Raw genomic sequence first — 27,376 nt, 5'->3', positions numbered from 1 at the left:
CTTGATCTCGTGACAAACTCTCTCGTTATTCTCTCAGAACCATCTTCTTGATATCTGACCAACGTCTCTCGTTATCTCTCTCAGAACATCTTCTTGATCTCTGACCAACTCTCTCGTTATCTCTCTCAGAACCATCTCTTGATCTCTGACAACTCTCTAAAAGTTTATCTCTCTCAGAACCATTCTGATCTTTTGACAAACTCTCTCGTTATCTCTCTCAGAACCATCTTCTTTGATCTCTGCAACTCTTCGTTATCTCTCTCAGAACCATCTTCTTGATCTCTGACCAACTCTCTCGTTATCTCTCTCAGAACCATCTTCTGATATCTACCAACTCTCTCGTTATCTCTCTCAGAACCATCTTCTTGATCTCTGACCAACTCTCTCGTTATCTCTCTCCAGAACCATCTTCTTGATCTCTGACCAACTCTTGTTATCTCTCTCAGACCATCTTCTTGATCTACTAACTCTCTCGTTATCTCTCAAGACCATCTTCTTGACTCTGACCAACTCTCTCTTATCCTCTCAGAACCATCTTCTTGATCATACAACTCTCTCTGCATACGGAGGCTCTCAGCCTGCCAAAGCTGACACTCTCTCCCTTGTTCTCATCCTCCTATCCACTGCCTTTGACACCGTGAACCATCACTCCACCTCTCAGGCTGGGTGTCTCAGCTCTGCACACTCTTGGATTGCATCTAGATCTGAGTCTGCAAAAGAAGTTGATGTTTTTACACTGCTGCTATTCTCTGTTTAATATCTATGCATAGTCACTTTACCCTACTACATGTACAAATTACCTTGACTAAGCTGTACCCCGCAAGTTGACTCGGTACCGGTAACCCCTGTATATAGCCTCATTATTTATTTGTGTAACTTTTTATGTTTATTTAGTAGAGTTTTCTTAAGTCTATTTTCTTAAAACTGCATTGTTGATTAAGGTTGTAAGTTAGCATTTCACGGTAAGGTCTACACCTGTTGTATTCGGGGATGTGACATATTTACGATTTTGATTTGATGAGAGGATCTGAGTCTGCACCACATGTTCTCACTACTGGTGTCCCCAGGGTTCTAGGCCCCTCTTAATTCTCTATACACCAAGTCACCAAACGACATCTCTGTGTTCATGGCAGATATCTCAGCTTGGATTTCTGCCCACCACTTCAAACTCACCTTGACAAGACAAAATGCTCTTCCCCTGATGAAGGCCTGCCTGCTCCAAGACCTCTCCATAATGGTTGACAACTCCACGGTGTCCCCTCCAGAGTTCACAGAACCTTGGCTTGACCCTGAAAACAACCTGTCATTCTCTGCAAACATCAAAGCAGTGACTCGCCGCTGCAGGTTTATGCTCTACGTCATGTGTGGAGTACAAGCCGCTTCACACAGGAAGCGGAGCGGGTCCTTATCCGGGCTCTTGTCATCTCCCGTCCAGACTACTGTAACTCTCTGTTGGCTGAGCTCCCTGCTTGTGCCATTAAACCCCTGCAACTTATGCCAGAATGCATAGCCCGCCTGGTGTTCAACCTTCACTATGTCACCCCGCTCCTCTTCACCCTCCACTGGCTTCCATTCGAAGCTCCTGTCCCTACAAGACCATAGTACTTGCAAGGGAACTGCCCCTCTCTACCGTCAGGCTAATGCTCAACCCTCCATTCCAACCCGAGGTCTCCATTCTGCACCTCTGGTGTCTTGGCTGTCCTACGGAGGTCAGCTCCACTCAGCCAGTGACAGTTCTTTTTTCTCAAGCTTTCCCCTGAAGCTAGACAGCAGAGTTCCTGCCCATCTTCCAAAATCTCTGAAACGACAATAGTTAACTAACCCCCCGACTAATCATATTTTCACTAACACTGACTTTGCTTGTAGGTACCGTTACTTGCTAGGATTTTGCTATGTGGTTGTTCTCACCCAGCTATAGATGAATGCATTATAATGTATATGTGCAAATATCAGTGTTATTGATCTAGTCTGTGTCAGCCCACGTCTCAGCCTTATCCCCATATCCTCCATATATCCTGTCTCAGTCCTTCTCTTATGATGTTAATTAAGAAGATGGTTCTGAGAGAGATAACGAGAGAGTTGGTCAGAGATCAAGAAGATGGTTCTGAGAGAGATAACGAGAGAGTTGGTCAGAGATCAAGGTCAGAGGTCAGGGGCACGCTCAAGTGTTTTGGAAAGAAAACAAAGATGGAATACTGTTCRGTAGTTGTTGACGRCAGAGGGGTCGAGTCTTGGTTTCTTGAGGAGGGGAGCGACTTTGGCCATCTTGAAGTCAAAGCGGAGGCAGCCATTTGTCAGGGATGGGTGGATGAGTGAAGTGAGAAATGGGAGAAGGTCTCCAGAGATGGTCTGGAGAAAGGAGGAGGGGGTGGGTTCAATAGGGGCAGGTTCCCGGGCGGATGGACATCACTAGCCAAAGGATTTCATCTGGAGAGAGAGGGGAGAAATAGGTCAAGGCGTAGTGTAGTTCTGTGTGTGTGGGACCAGTGGACTCAAGGAGTGGATATCGTCAAACTTCTTTTGAAAGTGGTGGAGGAATAAGATAGCCTAGAKATTAATAAGAGCGTTGGGCCAGTAACCGAAAGGTTGCTGAACAGAATCCCCAGGCCGACAAGGTGAAAAATCGGTCAATGTGCTAATTGCTCCTGTAAYTTGCTCTGAATAAGACCGTCTACTAAATTACTAAACTGTAAATGTGAGAGAAGGTGGCAAKGAGTTTGAAATTTAGAGTGATATAAAGTGACTTTAGCAGAGGAATAGAAGGTAGAGAGGATGATAGGCCCTCTGGAAGTTTAGTTTTCCTCCATTTTCACTCAGTTGCCCTCAGCCCTGTTCTGTAAGCTCATAATGAGTCACTCAGCCACAGAGCAGAAGGCGAGGGCTTAGCTGGCCTGTAGGAAAGGGGACAGGAGACAGGTGGGAGAAGGATTTAGCACAAGGTAGAGATGATAGGATAGAAGAGGAGAGAACAGTTGGAGAGAGAACCAATATTCTGGTGGCGCATGACCATCTGAGTGGCTAGGGTTGGGGAAGAGAGGGAGAGAAAGGGAAAGAAAGCYTTGATCAGAGACCTGGAAGGGGGTTGCAATGAGATTAGTAGGCGAACAGCCTCTAGTGAAGATGAGGTCAAGCGCCCTGCCTGCCTTGTGAGTGGGAGGAGACTTGGAAAAGGTCAAAAGAGGAAAGGAYTGGAAGAAAATGAATCAAAAGGCAGACGTGGAGAGATGGAAGTCATCCAGTACTCTCCAAGGGCACCGGGTGGGCGATAGGAACAGACTGATCTCTTCTTGTSTAACACATTTGTGATGACCAGAAACGTAATTCACCACCTACAGTYAAAAGAGAGAGGTGAGGAGATGTCAGGTGAAGAGGTACTGGAGGGAGGAGGGCATATGACTGTCACTGTAGAAGGGGCAGGGAGGAAGGAGAAACGAAGGGGAACAGGGGGAGGGAGAGCCACAGGCGTCGCCATCTGGGCTGGCTGCTCTGTAATTGACCTAAACAACTCTCTCTCTGTCTCTCTCTCTCTCTCCCTCTCTTCCTGTGTGGTATATACTGTGTAGCTATGTATCATCTGAAAAAATTATAAATTATACACTATTATTATTATTATCATTATTATTATCTCAGAGAAACCGAGAAAGTCACGAACGCAAGAGAGAGGGAGGAAACACGAGAGGTCAGCGAGTTCACGGAGGATAGGTGCTTGTTAGGGAGAGCCAAGTATTTTATAGCAAGGACATACACCGAATGAGMCAGTTTCCATAATATCTATTCATACATGGAGAGAGAGAGAGGGGAAAAGGGAGAGAGGGAGAGAAAAGAGAGATGCTTCTCCATAATGTTTGMAGGCTGTTTTAATTAATGAGGCATGCTGTCACAGGGCGAGGGTTACGAGGATAGAACTTTCCAGATAATTACATCGTCTACGGCAGGGCTAGGACACCCTGGTCCTGGACTGCCGCTGACACTTCACGTCTATGATTTAAATATGTGTATGGGACCAATAACATCAGTTAAATATGTGTATGGGACCAATAACATCAGTTAAATATGTGTATGGGACCAATACATTCATTAATATGTGTATGCGGACCATAACTCATTAATTGTGTATGGGACAATAACATCAGTTAAATACTGGTGTATGGGTATCAAAACTATCACCGTTATAATATGTGTAAATGAGGAACAAATAAACAATCAAGTTTAAAATAGTGTACCGTGGCCAACAATACACATCAGCTAAATGTGTGTATCGGGCAATAACCATCGTCTTTAATATATGTGTATGCGGAAACGATAACATCAGTTAAGGTATTGTGGTATGGGACCACATAACATCAGTTAAATATGTGTATGGGACCAATAACATCAGTTAAATATGTGTATGGGAACATAACATCAGTTAAATATGTGTATGGGACAATAACATCATAGTTAAATATGTGTATGGGAACATAAACATGGTTAATAATGGATATGTGTATGGGAACAATAACATCACTTAAATATGTGATAGGAACATAACCATCAGTTAATATATGTGTTATAGTGGAACAATAACATATCAGTTAAATATGTGTATGGGAACAATAACATCAGTTAAATATGTGTATGGAACAATAACATCAGTTAAAATATGTGTATGGGACAATAACATCAGTTAAATATGATTGTATGGGACAATAACATCAGTTTAAATATGTGTATGGGAACAATAACATCAGTTAAATATGTGTATGGGAACAATAACACAGTTAAATTATGTGTATGGGAACATTAACATCATTAAATATGGTGTTGGGACCAAATAACATCAGTTAAATATGTGTATGGAACAATAAACATCAGTTAAATATGTGTATGGGAACAATAACATCAGTTAAATATGTTATTGGGAATAACATCAGTTAAATATGTGTATGGGACAATAACATCATTAAATATAGTGATATGTTATGGGAACAATAACATCAGTTAAATAGTGTAATGGACCAATAACACAGTTAAATATGTGTATTAAAACACAGTTAGTATGGGAACAATAACATCAGTTAAATATGTGGGGACACAATAAACTATCAGTTTTAAATATTGTGTATGGGCATAACATCAGTTAAATATGTGTATGGGACCAATAACATCAGTTAAATATGTGTATGGAACAATAACATCAGTTAATATGTGTATGGGACCAATAACATCAGTTAAATATGTGTATGGGACCATAACATCAGTTAAATATGTGTATGGGAACAATAACATCAGTTAAATATGTGTATGGGAACAATAAATCAGTTAAATATGTGTATGGGAACAATAACATCAGTTATGTATATGGGACAATACCCATTATGTCTAAATTATGTGTATGGACAATAACATCAGTTAAATATGGGTATGGAAATCAAACATACAGTATAAATATGTGTATGGGACAATAACATCAGTTAAAATATGTGTATGGGAACAATAAACATCAGTTAAAATATGTGTATGGAACAATAACATCAGTTAAATATGTGTATGGGAACAATTAAAAATTCACAGTTAAATATGTGTATGGGACCAATAACATCAGTTAAATATGTGTATGGGAACAATAACATCAGTTAAATATTGTATGGGAACAATAACACGTTAATATGTGTATGGGACAATAAATCAGTTAATATGTGTATGGGACAATAACATCAGTTAAATATGTGTATGGGACCAATAACATCAGTTAATTATGTGTATGGGAACAATAACATCAGTTAAATATGTGTATGGGACAATAAATCAGTTAAATATGTGTATGGGAACAATAACATCAGTTAAATATGTGTATGGGACAATAACATCAGTTAAATATGTGTATGGGAACAATAACATCAGTTAAATATGTGTATGGGACAATAACATCAGTTAAATATGTGTATGGGAACAATAATCAGTTAAATATGTGTATGGAACAATAACATCAGTTAAATATGTGTATGGGACCAATAACATCAGTTAAATATTGTATGGGAACAATAACATCAGTTAATATTTAGAAAATTAACATATCAGTTAAATATGTGTATGGGAACAATACAATCAGTTAAATATGTGTATGGGAACAATAACATCAGTTAAATATGTGTATGGGACCAATAACATCAGTTAAATTTATGTTTATGGGAAAATAACATCAGTTAATATGTGTATGGGACATATAACATCAGTTAAATATGTGTATGGGACAATAACATCAGTTAAATATGTGTATGGACCAAACAACATCAGTTAAATATGTTGATGGGAACACATACCATCAGTTAAATATGTGTATGGGACAATACATCAGTTAAATATGTGTATGGTGAACAATAACATCAGTTAAATATGTGTATGGGACAATAACATTTGATTTGAATTGTTTGATTTGATTTGGTAGGTGTGCTGCATCGTCGAGCACAAAATCATCAGTACCTCGACACTCCAGGAACAAGTTGCCTTCCCCTGATCTACAGGGTGGAGATGAGGATAGGACCCAGGTAATATCCATCTACGGGGTGAGGGAGTATGAGGATAGAACCCAGGTAATTAAATCATCTACAGGTGAGGGGTAGAGGATAGTGACCAGGTAATATATCACTACGGGGTGAGGGAGTATGAGGTAGAACCAGGTAATTATATCATCTACAGGGTGAGGGTATGAGGATAGGACCCAGGTAATTATCATCTACAGGGTGAGGGGTATGAGAATAGAACCCAGGTAATACATCATCTACAGGGTGAGGGGTATGAGGATGGACCCAGGTATTACAATATCTACAGGGTGAGGGGTATGAGGATAAACCCAGGTTTATATCATCTACGGGTGAGGGGAGGAATGACACCAGTAATTATATCATCTACAGGGTGAGGGAGTATGAGGATAGACCCATAATTAATCATCTACAGGGTGAGGGATATGAGGATAGACCCAGGTAATTATATCATCTACAGGGTGAGGGAGTATGAGGATAGAACCCAGGTAATTATATACATCCTACTGGACTACGGGTGAGGGAGTATGAGGATAGAACCCAGGTAATTATATCATCTACAGGGTGAGGGAGTATGAGGATAGAACCCCAGGTAATTATATCATCTACAGGGTGAGGGAGTATGAGGATAGAACCCAGGTAATTATATCATCTCATAGGGTGAGGGTATGAGGATAGAACCCGGTAATTAATCATCTTACAGGGTGAGGGAGTAATGAGGATAGAACCCAGGTAATTATATCATCTACAGGGTGAGGGAGTAAAGGATAGAACCCAGGTAATTCATACTTCATCTACAGGGTGAGGGAGTATGAGGATAGAACCCAGGTAACATACATCTACAGGGTGAGGGGTATGAGGATAGAACCCAGGTAACTACTATCTTCTACAGGGTGAGGGAGTATGAGGATAGGACCCAGGTAATTACATATCTACAGGGTGGGGTGATTGGGATAGAACCCATGGTTAACTACATCATCTACAGGGTGAGGAGTAATGATAGGACCCAGGTAACTACCTACATCTCTAAGGGTGAAGGGAGTATAGAGGATAGGACCCAGGTAACTACATCATCTACAGGGTGAGGGAGTATGAGGATAGAACCCCCTGCTAATTACATAACTCTACAGGGTGAGGAAGTATGGGAGAAGGGACCCACGTAACTAACATAAAATCATACAGGGTGAGGGAGTATGAGGAATAGACCCCTCTGATAATTCATAATCTACAGGGTGAGAAGTATGAGGAGAGACCCAGGTAATTACATAATCTCTAGGGTGAGGGAGTATGAGGAGTAGACCATGTAATTACATCTCATACAGGGTGAGGGAGTATGAGGGAGACCCATGTAATTACATCATCTACAGGGTGAGGGGTATGAGGATAGAACCCGGTAATACATATCTCAAGGGTGAGGGAGTATGAGGATAGAACCCAGATAATTACATCAATTATACAGCAGGGTGAGGGAGTATGAGGATAGAACCCAGATAATTACATCATCTACGGGGTGAGGGATATGAGGATAGAACCCAGATAAATACATCATTACACGGGTGAGGGGTATAGAGGATAGAACCCAGGTAACTACATCATCTACAGGGTGAGGGAGTATGAGGAGATGGACCCAGGTAATTATATCATCTACAGGGTGAGGGGTATGAGGATAGAAACCCAGGTAATTACATCATCTACAGGGTGAGGGATATGAGGATAGAACCCAGGTAACTACATCATCTTTACATGGGTGAGAAGGAGTAAACAGTGAGGATAGAACCAGGTAACTACATCATCTACAGGGTGAGGGATATGAGGATAGGACCACCCAGGTAAATTCATCATCATCTACGTGGTTGAACGGGGTAAATGAGGATAGGAACACCAAGGTAATTACATAATTCAGTCTTACAGGTGACGAGGGAATGAGGATAGAGCCCAGGTAATTACATGCATCTACAGGGGAGGATATGAGGATAACCCAGGTAACTACATCATCTACAGGTGAGGGGTATGAGGATAGAACCCAGGTAACTACATCATCTACAGGGTGAGGGGTATGAGGATAGAACCCAGGTAATTACATCATCTACAGGGTGAAGAGGGTATGAGGATAGAACCAGGTAATTATATCATCTACAGGTGAGGGGTATGAGGATAGAACCCAGGTAATTATATCATCTACAGGGGAGTGTAACGGTCGTCTTTAGGTGAGAGATTGGACCAAGGCGCAGCGGGTGATGAATACATAATATTTATTAAATGAAAACGACGAAACACGAATAACACTTGAATAATACAAATAACAAAACGACGTAGACAGACCTGGACTTGAGAACTTACAAATAAGAATGAACGCACGAACAGGAACAGACTACATACACGAACGACAAACGAAACAGTCCGCGTGTGGTACATATACGGACACAGGAGACAACCACCCACAAACAAACAGTGTGAACAGCCTACCTTAATATGGTTCTCAATCAGAGGAAACGTAAAACACCTGCCCCCTAATTGAGAACCATATCAGGCAACACATTGCACCCAACATAGCCAAAAACTAAATGTGCACACACCCAACTCCACGCCCTGACCAACTAAACACTAAAAAAAAGAGAAAACAGGTCAGGAACGTGACAGTATGAGGATAAAACCAGGTAATTACATCATCTACTTGGGAGGGAGTATGAGGATAGAACCCCTTGATAATTACATCATCTACATGGTGAGGGAGTATGAGGATAGAACCCAGGTAATTACATCATCTACATGGTGAGGGAGTATGAGGATAGAACCCAGATAATTACATAATCTACAGGGTGAGGGAGTATGAGGATAAGAACCAGGTAATTACATAATTCTACAGGGTGAGGGAGTATGAGGATAGAACCAGGTAATTACATCATCTACATGGTGAGGGAGTATGAGGATAGAACCCAGGTAATTACATCATCTACATGGTGAGGGAGTATGAGGATGAACCCAGGTTAATACATCATCTACATGGTAGGGAGTATGGAGGATACACCAGGTATTACATCATCTAAGGTGAGGGAGTTATGAGGAGCCCCAGGTAATTACATAATCTACAGGGTGAGGGAGTATGAGGATAGAACCCAGGTAATTACATAATCTACATGGTGAGATAGATGAGCCCAAACACACAGATGACAGGAGGGGAGACAGAGAGGATACATCAATAAACAACATGGCTAACACTCCTGACCCCCGCTACCCTGGCATTTTGGAACAGTCTATCTTCCCTCTGAGCCTCGTAGTGACAGGGGAGAGGGGGTTCGGGGCTGCAGCTGGTTTGTGGTAGAGCTAAGTTGAAATAAGGCGACGTAAAGGTGACGTAAGGTGACTTAAAGGGAACATTTAAGTGCTAACAAAAACTTTGGGCCAGTAACCGAAATGTTGCTTGTTCGAATCCCTGAGCCGGCCAGGGGAATTATCTGTCGATGTGCCCTTGAGCAAGGCACTTAACCCTCATAAGCCCCACAAAATTGTCAAAGACTCCAGTCACCCAAGTCAGACTGTTCTCTCTGCTACCAAACGGCAAGCGGTACCGGAACGCGGTACCGGAGCGCCAAGTCTAGGTCCAAATGGATCCTTAACAGCTTCTACCCCCAAGCTATAAGACTGTTGAACAATAATCAAATGGCCCAACAGACTATTTACATTGACCCCTTTTGTTTTTACACTGCTTTTACTCAATGTTTATTATCTATGCATAGTCACTTTACCCCTACCTACATGTACAAATGACGTCGACTAACCTGTACCCCCACACATTGACTCGGTACCAGTACCTCCTGTATAGTTATTGCTATTGTATTGTGTTACTTTTAGTTTTTTTATTACCTTAGTTTATTTAGTTCAAATTTTCTTACGTCTATTTCTTGTACTGCATTGTTGGTTGAGGGATTGTAAGCAAGCATTTCACTGTAAAGTGATACACCTGTTGTATTCGGCGCATGTGACAAATAACATTTGATTGGATTTGATTGAATTGCTCCTGTAAGTCGCTCTGGATAAGAGCATCTGCTAAATGACTAAAATATAAAATGTGAAGCCTCAGTTGAGGTCGTGGAGTTGATGGATGAGAACAGCAGTGTGTGTGTGCACAATTAAACAAACTGATGCATTATTCTGTCAAACACACACACACACTCTCTCTCCCAGAACCTCCTCTATGCTGTATAACGGCATCATTAACATTCCTAATGAGGAAAACACACTCAAATGCACTGTTAGCTGGGACAATTGGAGTAGTGTGTAGGATCGTTTTTTTCTTCTCTACTTGTGGTCCTTTGTGGCTCCGTTGGCAGAGCATGGCTCTAGTAACGCCAGGGTTGTGGGTTCGATTCCCATTTTTATGTTTTCCATTATTTAACTTCTTCAGGCTAGAAACAGTATTCGGAAGTTTGGATGAATGAGGTGCCCAAAGTAAACTGCCTGTTACTCAGGCCCAAAAGCTGGGAAATGCATATTTACATTTACATTTAAGTCATTTAGCTGACGCTCTTATCCAGAGCGACTTACAATTTGGAAAGTTCATACATATTCATCCTGGTCCCCCCGTGGGGAATGAACCCACAACCCTGGCGTTGCAAGCGCCATGCTCTACCAACTGAGCCACACGGGACCACATATAATTGGTAGTATTGGATATAAAACACTCTGACGTTTGCAAAACTGTTAAAATAATGTCTGTGAGTATAACAGAACTAATATGGCAGACAAAAACCAGAGGACAATCCATCCAGATTGAAAAAGTGAATGGGAATATAAAAGGAAGTCTTCCCAGATTGCAGTTCCTAGGGCTTCCACTAGATGTCAACAGTCTTTAGAAGAGTTCCATGCTTGTTTTTTGAAAAATTAGCTAGAATTTGTAATTTTTACAAGTGGCTCCCATTTTGGCTGTAGTGTTTGTGCGCGTACTTCAGTATTTATCTCCGGTAATGGTCTACGGTATTCTCCGTCTTAAATTGTATAGTTTATTTACATAATAGGGTACCTGAGGATTGATTAGGAACGTTGTTTGACTTGTTTAGAAGAAGTTTATTGGTAATTTACGGGATTCATTTTGTATGCATTTTGAACATTAAGTTCAGAGTCAAGCGCACCATTGAAACTAACTTTTTTGGGATATAAAGAAGGACTTTATTGAACAAAAGGACAATTTTTTATGTAGCTGGGACCCTTGTGATTGTAACCAGATGAAGATCTTCAAAGGTAGGTGATTTATTTTATCGCTATTTCTAACTTTCGTGACGCATCTGCTTGGTTGGAAAATGTATGTAATGCTTTCGTGTGCGGGGCGCTGTCCTCAGATAATCGCATGATGTGCTTTCGCCGTAAAGCCTTTTTGAAATCTGACAAAGCGGCTGGATTAACAAGAAGTTAAGTTTTTAAATGATGTATGAATCTTGTATTTTCATGAATGTTTAATATTATGATTTCTGTAATTTGAATTTGGCGCTCAACAATTTCACCGGATGTTGGCCAGGTCGGACAGTAGCGTCCCAATGATCCGCAAGAAGCTTTAACAAGGCAAGTCAGTTAAGAACAAATTTGTAATTACAATGACAGCCTACCCCGGACGGCGCTGGGCCAATTGTGCGCCACCCTATGGGACTCCCAATCACAGCCGGATGTGATACAGCCTGTATTCGAACCAGGGACTGTAGTGACACCTCTTGCACTGAGATGCAGGGCCTCAGACCACTGTGAAACAGCCTGGATTCAAACCAGGGACAGTAGCAACATCTCTTGCACTGAGATGCAGGGCCTCAGACTGCTGTGATACAGCCTGGATTCAAAGCATGAACTGTAGCGACACCTCTTGCACTGAGATGCAGTGCCTTAGACCGCTGCGCCACTCAGGAGCCCCTGGGGGACTAGTAAATAAATGTATCCACTCACTACCTAAGTTGCTCTGGATAAGAGTGTCTGCTAAATGACTAACATGTTGTTATTTAACCATGTAGGCTAGTTGAGAACAAGTTCTCATTTACAAGTTTGATGAATGTATGAAATGAAGACATTAGAAAGAGGAGTTAAACTCTGTGAGGAGTTAGATTAACAGAAACTCTTCCTCTGCCTGTAATGTCACAACAGACAGAGAGGTATATCTGACAGAGGAGGTGTGCGTGTGTTGTGTTGTGTGTGTGTTGTGTGGTGGGTGTGTGTGTGGTGTGTGTGTGTGTTGTGTGTGTGTGTGTGTTGTGTTGTTGTGTGTGTGTTGTTGTGTGTGTGTGGTGTGGTGAACCATACACACTCCAGTGCTTCAGGGGAAAACACAGACAGACTCATGTTTAATTCACCCACTCTTCTCTTTTCCTGTCCTAAAACTAAAGCTTCTGAACTGACAAACTGAAAAACACACAATAAATCACACAAGTATTATTTGTCCAATTCTCTGATTGAACCCTCCAGATAATTACATCATCTACAGGGTGAGGGGTCATGTTTTGTGCTATATTTTTAATGTGATAAAACATTGATCTGCTTTTTAGCATTAATGCCACAGTGCTTTGTAAAGCTTTGATATTCTCCATTATTTTAATTTAGTCCTATGAGATTCCTGCCACACAAGCTCCGTTCAGAATCCATGTATGAGTATCTCTAGGGTTTCCACATATACAGTGCAGTGCTGTATACAGTAAGCCCTCGTTTTCAGAGCTTTGCTTGATCAGAAGTTTACTTTCCTGTCAAACTAACTGAACTTTCTCTGAGACGGCCTTCAGTACAGCACAGACTCCCAGGCAAGCATACTAATATTGTGCATTTTCATGCTCTTCTCCTCTCCTCTCCTTTCCTCTCCTCTCCTCTCCTCTCCTCTCCTCTCCTCTCCTCTCCTCTCTCTCCTCTCCTCCTCTCTCCTTCCTCTCCTCTCCTCTCCTCTCCTCCTCTCCTCCCTCTCCTCTCCTACTCCCTTCTTCTCTCCTCTCTTCTCTTTCGTCTGAGTATCAGGGTTTGAAAGCTAATTAATACCCTCAAAGGATAAATATTGAATGTATTATTTCCTGATCAGAGCGATAATCTGCAGTGTTTGTAGGTGGAGGAGAGAACACCAGCTCAGCATTTCTCTGTCTCCCTCTCTATCATCCCTGTTCACACAATTATTATTTATATATTTATGGTATATAGTTTCAAATAAGGGTTATTTGGCTTTTAACCATAGCAGAACACTTTTTGATGTTACTGTTCAAATCACTTTTTTGGGGGGGGGGGGGGGTTCTACAAAGAACCATGGCATGAGGTTCTAAATGGAACCTGTATGGTGCAATAAAGAACCCTTTCCTAAGGTTCTATAAAAAACATGAAAAAAGGTTCTATATAGCATCAAAAAAAGGGTTCCGCTATGGTTACAACCCTATATGGAGAATGGTTCTATAAGAACATGTCGTTAATCTGGTTCTTTGCAGATACTTTAGAAGACCCATACATGGTTTATTTTTCTGATTAGCCTAATATATTTTTTTTTTATTCAATAGGTGTTATTATTGTGTTAATTGACAAGTTGAATCTAGTGAACTACCTCTGGAACAGCTGGGGGTCCCTGAGGAGGAAATGAGAACCTCTGACGGATTTAGACAACACTTCTTAAATGACACAAGGCCATACATGAGTCTTTCACAAGACATCATCACCAGCCATAGTTATATATATAACGTAATAGCATGACACAACAGATTAGATAAACTGGAATGAGGCTCTCACTCACAGCTGCACAAACAGAGCTGAGAGCAAACCTCCCTACATTTTAATTATCACTAAAAGAGCAAAGAACCCTTTTGTGAACTATAAAAAGAACCATTGGAGAGCTCAAAAGGTTCTTTGAGTCATTATGGTTCCAAATAGAACCACTGCCTTCCCAAACCCTTGAGGAACCCTTTTGTTAGTGTTTCTCCTCCTCCCCTGATGTCTCTCTCTTCTTCAGTTACATCAACCCTAGACAGTACATAACCCCTAGACATACATCAACCCCCTAGACAGTACATAAACCCCCTAGACAGTACACAACCCCCTAGACAGTACATAAACCCCTAACAGTACAATCAACCCCTAGACAGACATAAACCCCTAGACAGTACATCAACCCCCTAGACAGTCAATCAACCCCCTAGACAGTACAACAAACCCCCTAGACAGTACATAAACCCCTAGACAGTAACATAACCCCATAGACAGTACATAAACCCCCTAGAGAGTACATTAACCCCCTAGACAGTACATCAACCCCTAGACAGTACATAAACCCCCTAGACAGTACATAAACCCCCTAGACAGTACATAAAACCCCCTAGACAGTACAATCAACCCCCTAGACAATACACACATCCCATAGACAGTACATAAACCCCCTAGACAGTACATAACCCCATAGACAGTACATAACCCTAGAGACATAAACCCCCTAGACAGTACATCAACCCCCTAGACAGTACATAAACCCCCTAGACAGTACATAAACCCCCTAGACAGTACATAAACCCCCTAGACGACATCAACCCCCTAACAGTACACAAAACCCATAGACAGTACTTAAACCCACATCAACTGTACAAACTATATCAAAGAAAATGACTTGGACTTTTGATTTATGTTCATCTGATGGGTTTATTATGCTGGGGACAAACACAGACATGTGCACACCACACAGACAAGACACAGACACAGACACAGACACAGACACAGACACAGCACACAGACACACAGACACACAGACACACACCACACACACCACACACACACACACACACACACACACATGAATAAAGCAATCCTAGGCTGATGACAGGAATAGTAGATTCCATTTCACTAGAGGTCAGGGATCATATTTGAGAGGGTCAGGTAGGAGATTGAAGTGGTTATCCTCAGCATTTTGTGGGTAAATCGGGCAGGAAAAATTCCTATTAGATTTTTGTGCTTTCCTGAGATGCTAATAAATATTTGAGTTAAGGCCGGTAGAGCTTCACGAGAGGAAATACAAGAGGCAAGGGAAGAACAAACACACGCGCCCACAATGAGCCGCATGACAACAAACACACAGACAGGCCATATATCAAGCATTTCGCTACACTTGCATTAGCATCTGCCAACCATGTGTATGTGACAAATACCATTTGATTTGAATCATACACAGACATCTGAGGGAAAAATTTTACTTATCAGAAACATTGTTGAGGCTTCCCTTTCACACACACACACACACACACACACACACACACACACACACACACACACACACACACACACACACACACACACACACACACACACACACACACACACACACACCACACACACACACACACACACACACACACACACACACACACACACACACACACACACACACACACACACACACACACACACACACACACACACACACACACACACACACACACACACACACACACCACACACACACACACACACACACACACACACACACACACCACACAACACCACACACCAAACACACACACACACACATGCCCAACACAACACACACACACACACACAACAACCACACACACACACCACCCACACCACACCACACACACACACACACCACAAACACACACACACACACACACACACACACAAACTCTTCGCGCCTCATGAACCATTCTCTGAGAAAAGAGGGCCGATAGAGAAAGTCAATAAATAGTTTTCCCATTTAAAGTGAGTTCCCTTATTCCACGGTTAAAAACCACACACTACCATTCACGTACATGCTGTAAGTAGCTTCAGCTGTTCCAAGCCTCCTAGTGGGAGATATGTGATGTTGGTACAGTACACTGGAAGTGGGGAAAGTCACACTGTAAGTCTGGTAGATGTTCTGTTTTTGGAAAAAGGAATATTAGTGGTATAGTTAGGAGGCCTGCACGTGTGGTGTGTTCCAATGCATGTTTGGTGTGTATGAGTGTGAGTGTGTGTGTATGAGTGTGAGGTGTTGTGTATGAGTGTGAGTGTGTGTGTATGGATGTGAGTGTGTGAGTGTGAGTGTGAGTGTGTGTGAGTGTGAGTGTGTTTGTTGTGTGTATGAGTGTGAGTGTGTGAGTGTGTTTGTTGTGGTATGAGTGTGAGTGTGTGAGTGTGAGTGTGTTTGTGTGTGTATGCGTGTGTTCTGGTTTGTATGAGTGTGTTTGAGTGTTTTTGTGTGTGTTTGAGTGTGTGTGTGTGTGTGTGTATGAGTGTGTTTGTGTGTGTATGAGTGTGTTTGTGTGTGTATGAGTGTGTTTGTGTGTGTATGAGTGTGTTTGTGTGCATCCGTGCGTTGGTCATGTGCGCATGTGTGTGTGTGTGTGTGTGCCAGCGTGTGTGTGTTCCAAAGCACGTGTGTGTGTGTATATAAAACTCACCGTAGTGGCCTGAGCGTCCGTAGCAGACGCAGCACCCGGAGCATACCCAGTATCTTGGGGCTGCTGTTGGATACCAATGAGACAAGGATGTCTATGGCTGAGATCATCACCAACATCCCGTCTAGAAGGTTCCAGCTACTCCTCAGGTAGGCCTTATCACCAAACAACCAGCCCAGCGCAGCCACCTGAGAATAATCACAGACACTGGCATTAAAGCCATATAGTCTACACACTTACATTCACACACAAACAGGTAAACAATAAAGACAACAATACAGACACATATAGTGAAAGCAAATGAGTAAATGAGGTCATCAGTACCAATTTACTTAACATCACTGATAAAATATAGAAACTGGGATTACAACACTAGATCACAGGGTTGATGCTGGACACTCCACGTGTATCCACAGAGTTCGTTAAATCTGCCTCTTCCAACCAGACCCCTGTCATGTGGAATAATCTTCAAGTAACCTTTCATTTGGATGTGTTGTGGTCTCTGGGTCAGGTTAGGAGAAAGGTATTTTTATATTGATAAATATGTTTGTTTTGTTTGATTGTTTATTGTGTATATAATATTTGCTATTTAATTGTGTGTTTTACATTGTGTATAATTGTATTTTCTGTATTGTTCCCAGGGCACATTTATAAATGAGAGCTAGGTCTCAATGTGTTATTCCCTGGTTAAATAAATAACAAAAAATATGCTTCGGTTTCTTGTTTTGAAAACCTTTTTTAGTTGAAGAAAAGTTTGTTTACTAGCCTAGCTGTTTAATTTGGATCCCGCGAAGCTGTTAGCCTCAGTTGCTGGAACCACTGCTATCTGTCCTGGGATACTGCCAGACCCTGAAGTCTGGAGAGATGTTGCTTGGCACGGTAGGTAGACTAGATGCTAGCGATCAAGCTTGCCAGGTTTCTTTGACAGTTTTGAACACAGCCTGCAACATGTTTTATTTATTTATTTATACACATTGCATGCATCTATAATTGCATTTGCGTAGGCGAACAGTTGAGAATATGTGTTTTTAGGATTTCCACACATGTGGAAATGTTTTAAGCAGGGTGTGGAAACGTTTGGCCTTTTATAAAATATTTTCTACATTAGCAGAATATGTTTTATTACCACACAAATGGCCAAATGCACTCCACTGTGCAACGGTCTATTCAGACAGGATGCTGTTTTTTTGCGTATTTATAATAATTTGTTTTATCATTATTATTATTATTGTTCTTATATATACATTTTCATAACCAAAACCCTGGTCTTGTAATATGCATACAATGCATTCGGAAAATATTCAGACCACTTCACTTTTTCCACATTTTGTTACAGCGTTTTTTAAACTTGGATTAAAAAATGTTTTTCCTCATCAATCTACACGCAGTATCCCATAAAGAGAAAGAAAAAACATGTGTATACAATTTTGCAAATGTATCAAATAGAAAAAAATATATATATATCACATTTACATACAGTAAGTATTCAGACGCTTTACTCAGTACTTTCTTGAAGCATGTTTGGACGTGATTACAGCCTCGATTGACGCATTTTAGAATAAGGCTGTAACGCAAAAAAATCTGAAAAAGGGAAGGGGTTTGAATACTTTCCAGATGCACTGTATATATACAGTACCAGTCAAAAGTTTGGACACACCTACTCCTTCAAGGGTTTTTCTGAAGTTTTACTATTTTTCTACATTTTAGAATAATAGTGAAGACATCACAACTATGAAATAACGTATAAGGAAAAATGTAGTAACACAAAAAGTGTTTATACTTATACTTATTCTTCATGTATTCTTCATGTATTTTTCAACCCTTTGCCTTGATGACAGCTTTGAACACTCTTAGCATTCTCTCAACCAGCTTCACCTGGAATGCTTTCCAACAGTCTTGAAGGAGTTCCCACAAATGCTGAGCACTTGTTGGCTGCTTTTCCTTCACTCTGCAGTCCAACTCATCCCAAACCATCTCAATTGGGTTGAGGTTGGTTGATTGTGGAGGCCAGGTCATCTGATGCAGCACTCCATCATTCTCATTCTTGCTCAAATAGAACTTACACAGCCTGTAGGTGTTTTGGGTCATTGTCCTGTTGAAAAACAAATTATAGTCCCACTAAGCTCAAACCAGATGGGATGGAGTATCGCTGCAGAATGCTGTGGTAGCCATGCTGGTTAAGTGTGCCTTGAATTCTAAATAAATCACAGACAGTGTCACCAGCAAAGCACCCATACACCATCACCCCTCCTCCTTCATGCTTCATGGTGGGAACCACACATGCAGAGATCATCCGTTCACCTACTCTGCTTCTCACAAAGACACGGCGGTTGGAACCCAAAATCGCAAATTTGGACTCATTAGAAAAAAGGACTGATTTCCACTGGTCGAATGTCCATTGCTAGTGTTTCTTGGCCCAAGCAAGTCTCTTCTTCTTGTTGGTGTCCTTTAGTAGAGGTTTCTTTGCAGCAATTCGACCATGAAGGCCTGATCCACGCAGTCACCTCTGAACAGTTGATATTGAGATTTGTACGTTACTTGAACTCCGTGAAGCATTTATTTGGAATGCAGGTAACACTCATGAACTTACACTCTGCAGCAGAGGTAACTCTGGGTCTTCCTTTCCTGTGGCAGTCCTCATGAGAGCCAGTTTCATCATAGCGCTTGATGGTTTTTGCGACTGCACTTGGAGAAACTTTCAAAGTTCTTGACATTTCCCGGCTTGTCTGACCTTAATGTCTTAAAGTAATGATTGACTGTCGTTTCTATTGCTTATTTTAGCTTTTCCTGCCATAATATGGACTTGGTCGCTTACCATATAGGGTTATTTTCTGTATACCCTCCTACCTTGTCACAACATAATAAATTCCACAAATGAACTTTTAACAAGGCACACCTGTTAATTGAAATGCATTCCAGGTGACTACCTCATGAAGCTGGTTGAGAGAATGCCAAGAGTTAGCAAAGCTGTCAACAAGGCAAAGGGTGTTAACTTTGAAGAATCTCAAACATAAAATATATTTTGATTTGTTTTACACTTTTTTGTGTACTACATGATTCAATATGTGATATTTCATAGTTTTGATGTCTACACTATTATTCTACAATCTAGAAAATAGTAAAACTACAGTAAAATCCTTGYAATGAGTAGGTGTGTCCAAACTTTTGACTTGTACTGTGTACAGAAACTCAGAAAAAAAACGTCACTTTTCAGGACCCTGCCTTTGAAAGATAATTCGTATAAATCCAAATAACTTTAAAGATCTTCATTGTAAAGGGCTTAAATACTGTTTCTCATGCTTGTTCAATGAACCATAAACAATTAATGAACATGCACCTGTGGAACGGTCGTTAAGACACTAACAGCGTACAGACGGCAYGSAATTAAGGTCACAGTTATGAAAACTTAGGACACTAAAGAGGCCTTTCTACTGACTCTGAAAAACACCAAATGAAAGATGCCCAGGTTCCCTGCTCATCTGTGTGAACGTGCCTTAGGCATGCTGCAAYGAGGCATGCGGACTGCAGATGTGGCCAGGGAAATAAATTGCAATATGCGCACTGTGAGACGCCTAAGACAGCACTACAGGGAGACAGGACAGACAGCTGATCGTCCTCGCAATGGCAGATCACGTGTAACAACACCTGCACAGGATCGGTACATCTAAACATCACATCTGCGGGACAGGTACGAGTTACACCAGGAACCCACAATCCCTCCATCAGTGTTCAGACTGTCCACAATAGGCTGAAAGAGGCTGGACTGAGGGCTTGTACACCTGTTTTAAGGCAGGTCCTCACCAGATATCACCGGCAACAACATCGCCTATGGGAACAAACCCACCGTTGCTGCACCAGACAGGACTGGCAAAAAGTTATATTCACTGAAGAGTAACGGTTTTGTCTCACCAGGGGAAATGGTCGGATTCACATTTAGCATTGAAGGAACGAGCGTTACACCAAGGCCTGTACTTTGGAGCGGGAGCGGTTTTGGAGATGGAGGGTCCGTCATGGTCTGGAGCGGTGTGTCACAGCATCATCGGACTGAGCTTGTTGTCATTGCAGGCAATCTCAACGCTATGCGTTACAGGGAAGACATCCTCCTCCCTCATGTGGTACCCTTCCTGCAGGCTCATCCTGGCATMACCCTTCAGCATGACAATGCCACCAGCCATACTGCTCGTTCTGTGTGTGATTTCCTGCAAAACAGGAATGTCAGTGTTCTGCCATGGCCAGCGAAGAGCCCGGATCTCAATCACATTGAGTACGTCTGGGACCTGTTGGATCGGAGGGTGAGGGCTATGGCCATTCCCCCCCGGAAATGTTCGGGACCTTGCAAGTGCCTTGGTGGAAGAGTGGGGTAATATCTCACAGCAAGACCTGGCAAATCTGGTGCAGTCCATAAGGAGGAGATGCACTGCAGTACTTATTGCAGCTGGTGGCCACACCAGATTCTGACTATTACTTTTGATTTTGACCCCCTCTTTGTTCAGGGACACATTATTCAATTTCTGATAGTCACATGTCTGTGGAGCTTGTTCAGTTTATATCTCAGATGTTAAATATTATGTTCATACAAATATTTACACATGTTAAGTTTGCTGAAAATATATTCATTTGACATTGAGAGGATGTTTCTGTTTTGCTGAGTTTATATATATATATATATAGTGGCGTACTGCAGGTTCGAGGCCTGTTGACAGATGGAGTCTACATCACGTGGCGATGTCTCCATTTGATGGACGTGCCAGGTCTCAACGAGCTCTCCGGCCAGGACTAATTGGGGCTGATTGTGGTTGGTGAGTAATCAAGGAGCTGATTGCTCACCAGCTGGACGAGTCTCATAAAGCTGCCAGAAGGGCAGCACACAGGGGTGGGGACTGGGGAAGAGAGGTTACTCCATTTTAGTCGTGCTCAGAACCAGAGATAACGGAGGGAGCTCGGTTTTGGAAGGATGGCCAAAGCCGAAGTGGGCAAGTCTGCTGGCCCCGTTCCTTTCCAGGAACGCCCAAAAGGCGTATTAGGACCTTAACGACGAACAGGTGGCTAACTATGACAGTCTCAAACGGGAGATACTCAGCCGTTACGGGCCCATCGGGTCCAACTGGTCCATGACTGGAGGTTTGTGGCCGATGCCTCCTCCCGAGCCCAGATGAGCGAACTACTGTGCATCACCAGGGGCATGGTTCCTAACTGACCTATCCACACTCTCTATCATAGACAAAGGGTCATGGATCGCTTCTTACGGGCGCTACCCCACGACATGAAGAGGGTAGCCTAGGACCACCTGGGAGCAGTGTAGACACGGCCCTGTTGAAGGGGAGCCGGGCTGAGGGGACAGAAGGACACCCGCACCGCCGTATAACCCGAACCGACAACCAGCGGGGCCAAAGGGCCTTAGACCCGCGGAGACACACCGGTTTGAGTGTTTAAAAAACTGCAACGCTACTGGGTTTTTCACACTCAACAGTTTCCCTTGTCTATTAAGAATGGTCCACCACCCAAAAGGACATCCAGCCAACTTGACACAACTGTGGGAAGCATTGGAGTCAACATGGACCAGTGGAAAGCTTTCGACACCTTGTAGAGTCCATGCACCAACGATTTGAGGCTGTTAATTTGTGGAATTTCTTTCCTTAATGCGTTTGAGCCAATCAGTTGTGTTGTGACAAGGTAGGGGTGGTATACAGAAGATAGCCCTATTTCGTAAAAGACCAAGCTCTGTCAGACGTACGTCATTCTTCTCACTAGGGCATTCGCATGCTTCGCCCCTGACCTGTGCACAACAGAAAAAGAGAACCGTTGAAGGGACACCTGGTGACCCCATCGTTTGTGTCCCTTCCCCTGGCCATCCAGACCAGGGGAGCATGGTCTGTTACCAGGGTGAAGTGGGTGCCCAACAGGTAATACATGAGTGTCTTGCGTCTAGTCCCATGTCGCATGCGTCCGTCTGGACCAACATAGGTACCTGGAAATTGTGCATTACAAGAATCTGATTGGAGCACAGTGCTTCCTTCAGGCACCTGAATGCCGCTTTGGTCTCGCCCGTCCATTTCACTCTTTTCGGAAGGCGGCCCTGGTTAGATCAGTAAGGGGGAGGCTATAGTCACAAAGTTGGGGATAAACCGGCTGTAGTATCCTGCCAGTCCCAGCAAGGACTTGACCTGTGTGTTGGTGCGTGGAACAGACCAGTCACGTACAGCGTGGACCTTCCTCTCCTGGGGCTTTATGTTCCCCCGTCTGATCAAATACCCCTGGTACTCCAACTCTTCAAACTTTAGCTTGCATTTCTTGGGGTTCGCTGTCAACCTGGCTTGCCTGAGTGCATCCAGTACTGCCTGGAGGTGCGTCAGGTGCTCTTCCCAATCTTGGCTGTGGATGATGATGTCATCCAAATAGGCCACAGCGTACTGTTGGTGGTGTCGGAGTACTCGGTCCATCAACCGGCGCTGGAACATTGGCAGGGCTCCGTGGAGACCGAATGAGAGCACCCAGTACTTATATAAGGCGTTCGGTGTCGAAAATTACGTKTTTTCCCGGGAGGAGGCTGCCAATGGTACCTTCCAATATCCTTTCGTCAGGTCGAGGGTGCTGATGTACCAGAACTTTCCCAATCGGTCGATGAGCTCGTCCACCCTCGGCATGAGGTAGGCATTGAATAAGCTGATGTTGTTCACACCCAGGAAGTCATTACAGAAGCGCAGGCTACCATCCGGTTTGTGGACCGACACGATCGGGCTGCACCATGCGCTGTGCACTCTTCGATGACCCCCATCCTCAGCATAGCCTCCACTTCCTGCTTCACAGCCTTCCTTCTGGATTGGGGATCCGGCACGTCCTACCATATCCCTTTAAAAGGCACGTAAATACAGTGGGGCAAAAAAGTATTTAGTCAGCCACCAATTGTGCAAGTTCTCCCACTTAAAAAGATGAGAGAGGCCTGTAATTTTCATCATAGGTACACTTCAACTATGAGAGACAAAATGAGGAAAATCACATTGTAGGATTTTTTATGAATTTATTTGCAAATTATGGTGGAAAATAAGTATTTGGTCACCTACAAACAAGCAAGATTTCTGGCTCTCACGGACCTGTAACTTCTTCTTTAAGAGGCTTTGGATAATGGTAGGCTCTGGATAATCAAATAACATTCAGCTCAGACACCCATAAAGAAAAGACATGGGGTCTTTTCACAGATCCAAAGTCCACAAAAAAATTACGGCAACGCACAATATTATACAGAGCCATGATCGCATGGAACGCCCTTCCAAATACAATTACTTAAGCAAACAGCAAAATGTCCTTTATAAAATGGATTAAACAACATCTCATGGAACGGGAGGACTGTGAGGGGACACACACAAACACACGCAAGTATTATTTTTGAGTTGTTGTTTGTATATCATATTTCAAATGTGTGTGACTTTGTCTATCAGTGTTTTGTTACTTGTCCTGTTTTCATGTTTTGTGTTTTTTGTGGACCCCAGGAAGAGTAGCTGCTGCTATTGTCAAAGCTAATAAACACATACAATCCCAGTCAAAAGTTTGGACAGACCTACTCATTCAAGGGTTTATTTGTAATTTTTTCTACACTGTAGAATAATAGTGAAGACATCACAACTATGAAATAACACATATGGAATCATGTAGTAACCAAAATACATTTTATATTTGAGATTCTTTAAAAGTAGCCACCCTTACACATTTGCATAGTAAACATGTTGAAAAACCCTGGAATGAGTAGSTGTGTCCAAACTTTTGACTGGTACTGTAAGTCAAGTGTGATACCAACTTTTGTTATTGAAAAATGTTCTTCCGTATTTCAATCTAAACATCTGACTGAGACACAACAATGACACACAGAAACAAGCCGCATCTCAACTAGGCAGCCGCATGGGTCATTTGCATACGACATTGTGCCTCACCCGAGTGTAAAGGCATGAATCTATATATAACCAGGCAGTGTCTTACTTAGAGAATGATCAAACCCCTGACAAACAAAGATGTGTCGAGGTTACAAAGCCTTTGGTTCCTATGCCCCTGGGAGTTCCGCCCAGACGTCTGACTTCCTGCGCGTGACGTTAATTAACCTCCCCTGAGTCCCATTATTCCTGGGCATGATTTAAATGTTGTGTTGGTCTGCCCTAAATGTGTATGTGTGTGTCTGTGTCTGTGTCTGTGTGAGCGAGCATGTGTGTATGTGCGTGTATGTGTGTTGTGTGTGTGCCACACAGTGTGTGTGTCTGTGTCTTTGTCTGTGTGAGCGAGCATGTGTGTATGTGCGTGTATGTGTGTTGTGTGTGTGCCACACAGTGTGTGTGTCTGTGTGGGTGAGCCCTGGTGCTACATTGGGTCCTAGAATAGAGATAGAGGTCTTAGTGAGTGACACCTGTGAACTTTCTCTTGCCCTCACCCCTCCTCACCCCTGCCACGAGCCATAGCACACAATTCAAAAGACAGGACATTTGAATATTGGCTAGACATATTATTAAAATATGTGTGTGTGTGTCTGCGTGTATGTGTGTGTGTGTGTGTGATCGATAGCTTTGTCCATTCATATATACAGTCATTGGAGTTAACGCGCACACACACACACATCTCTCTCGTCATCACAGACCGTTGAGCTCACACACACATACACACACACACACACACACACACACACACACACACACACACACACACATATTTTTAAATATTATTCTAGCCAATATTCAAATGTCCTTGCTTTTGTATTGAGTGCCATTCATTCCTATGTAAAGACTCAATAGGACATTCACGCCAAATTAAGTTGAAGGTTAAGATGGCGTCTCATGGAGACATAATATGCACAGTTTGAGCTACTTCAGGAAGTGACGCTGCAGGCTAGTACAGTACTGCCAGCTCTCATTGGCTAACTCAAGTCGAAGGCCAACCGGTTCACTGCAGGCTAGCTCAGTACTGCCAGCTTCTCATTGGCTAACTCAAGTCGAAGGCCAACCGGTTCACTGCAGGCGTAGCTCAGTACTGCCAGCTCTCATTGTAACTCAAAGTCGAAGGCCAAACGGCCACTGCAGGTAGCTCAGTACTGCCAGCCTCATTGGCTAACTCAAGTCGAAGGCCAACCGGTTCACTGCAGGTAGCTCAGTACTGCCAGCTCTCATTGGCTAACTCAAGTCGAAGGCCAACGGCCACTGCAGGCTAGCTCAGTACTGCCAGCTATCATTGGCTAACTCAAGTCGAAGGCCAACCGGTCACTGCAGCTAGCCAGTACTGCCAGCTCTCATTGGCTAACTCAAGTCGAAGGCCAACCGGCACTGCAGGAGCTCATACTGCCAGCTCTCATTGGCTAACTCAAGTCGAAGGCCAACGGGCCACTGCAGTAGCTCAGTACTGCCAGCTCTCATTGGCTAACTCAAGTCGAAGGCCAACCGGTTCACTGCAGGTAGCTCAGTACTGCCAGCTCTCATTGGCTAACTCAAGGCGAAGGCCAACTGCCACTGCAGCCTAGCTCAGTACTGCCAGCCTATCATTGGCGTAACTCCAAGCGAAGGCAACCGGTTCACTGCAGGCTAGCTCAGTACTGCCAGCTCTCATTGGCTAACTCAAGTCGAAGGCCAACTGGGCCACTGCAGGCTAGCTCAGTACTGCCAGCTCTCATTGGCTAACTCAAGTCGAAGGCCAACCGGGGCACTGCAGGCTGCCATTAGCAACTAAAGTATCCTTATAACATCTTCTGTGTGTGATGAAAAACATATTTGGTTCAASGACATACATCMGGTGAATTAGAAGCAATTATTGGTATCATGATTGTCTTTGAAACATGTTTTAATTTACATGAAAATTGACCAAGAAGACGGACATTTTTCCTTTCCCTACAATTGGAGATTCTGTTTTCTGTTAACAATACCGTGGTCYMCCTTGAACTTCCGAGCATTTACTGAGAAGGGGTAGTCGTTCTCCCCTGGATCGCTCCCATTCAAGAGTGTGTGTGTGTGTGTCTGTGTGTGTGAGACTTACTCAGGTATCACACGGGAAGTCTGCTTTCTTAAAGGCTTTGTATCTGTCTTTAATGAGAGTGAAACAGTAGAGCTGAAGATCAATCATTTGGAGGTGGGCCGTGTCCTGAGGCCCAGTACAGTCAAAAACGTGATTTTACAGTGTTAAACACCRCTTCAAAATGTGTSGATTTAGCTATTTCAACCACACCCATTGCTGAAAGGTGTATGAAATTGAGCACACAGCCATGCAATCTCCATAGACAAACATTGGCAGTAGAATGGCCATACTGAAGAGCTCAGTGACTTTCAACGTGGCATTGTCATAGGAGGCCACTGTTCTAAATGTCGGCCCTGCTAGAGATTCCCAAGTCCACCCTTAGTGCTGTTATTGTGAAGTGGAAACGTCTAGGAGCAACAACGCAAAGTGGTAGGCCACACAAGCTCACAGAATGCAACCGCTGAGTGCTGAAGCGCGTAGCACATAAAAATCGTCTGT

The 27,376-nt window shown here is 42.9% G+C and overlaps 1 pseudogene; it reads right to left on the bottom strand.

Annotated features, from left to right (window-relative positions):
- LOC112071306 (voltage-dependent T-type calcium channel subunit alpha-1G-like) overlaps nucleotides 1-27,376 on the bottom strand; it is a 236,375-nt pseudogene that overhangs the window by 5,068 nt on the left and 203,931 nt on the right.

Source organism: Salvelinus sp. IW2-2015, unplaced genomic scaffold (assembly GCF_002910315.2).
Source record: "Salvelinus sp. IW2-2015 unplaced genomic scaffold, ASM291031v2 Un_scaffold1573, whole genome shotgun sequence".
In the NCBI taxonomy this organism is placed as follows: domain Eukaryota; kingdom Metazoa; phylum Chordata; class Actinopteri; order Salmoniformes; family Salmonidae; genus Salvelinus; species Salvelinus sp. IW2-2015.
The sequence above is the reverse complement of the archived record's forward strand: the minus strand, read 5'-3'. Positions and strand labels throughout refer to the sequence as shown.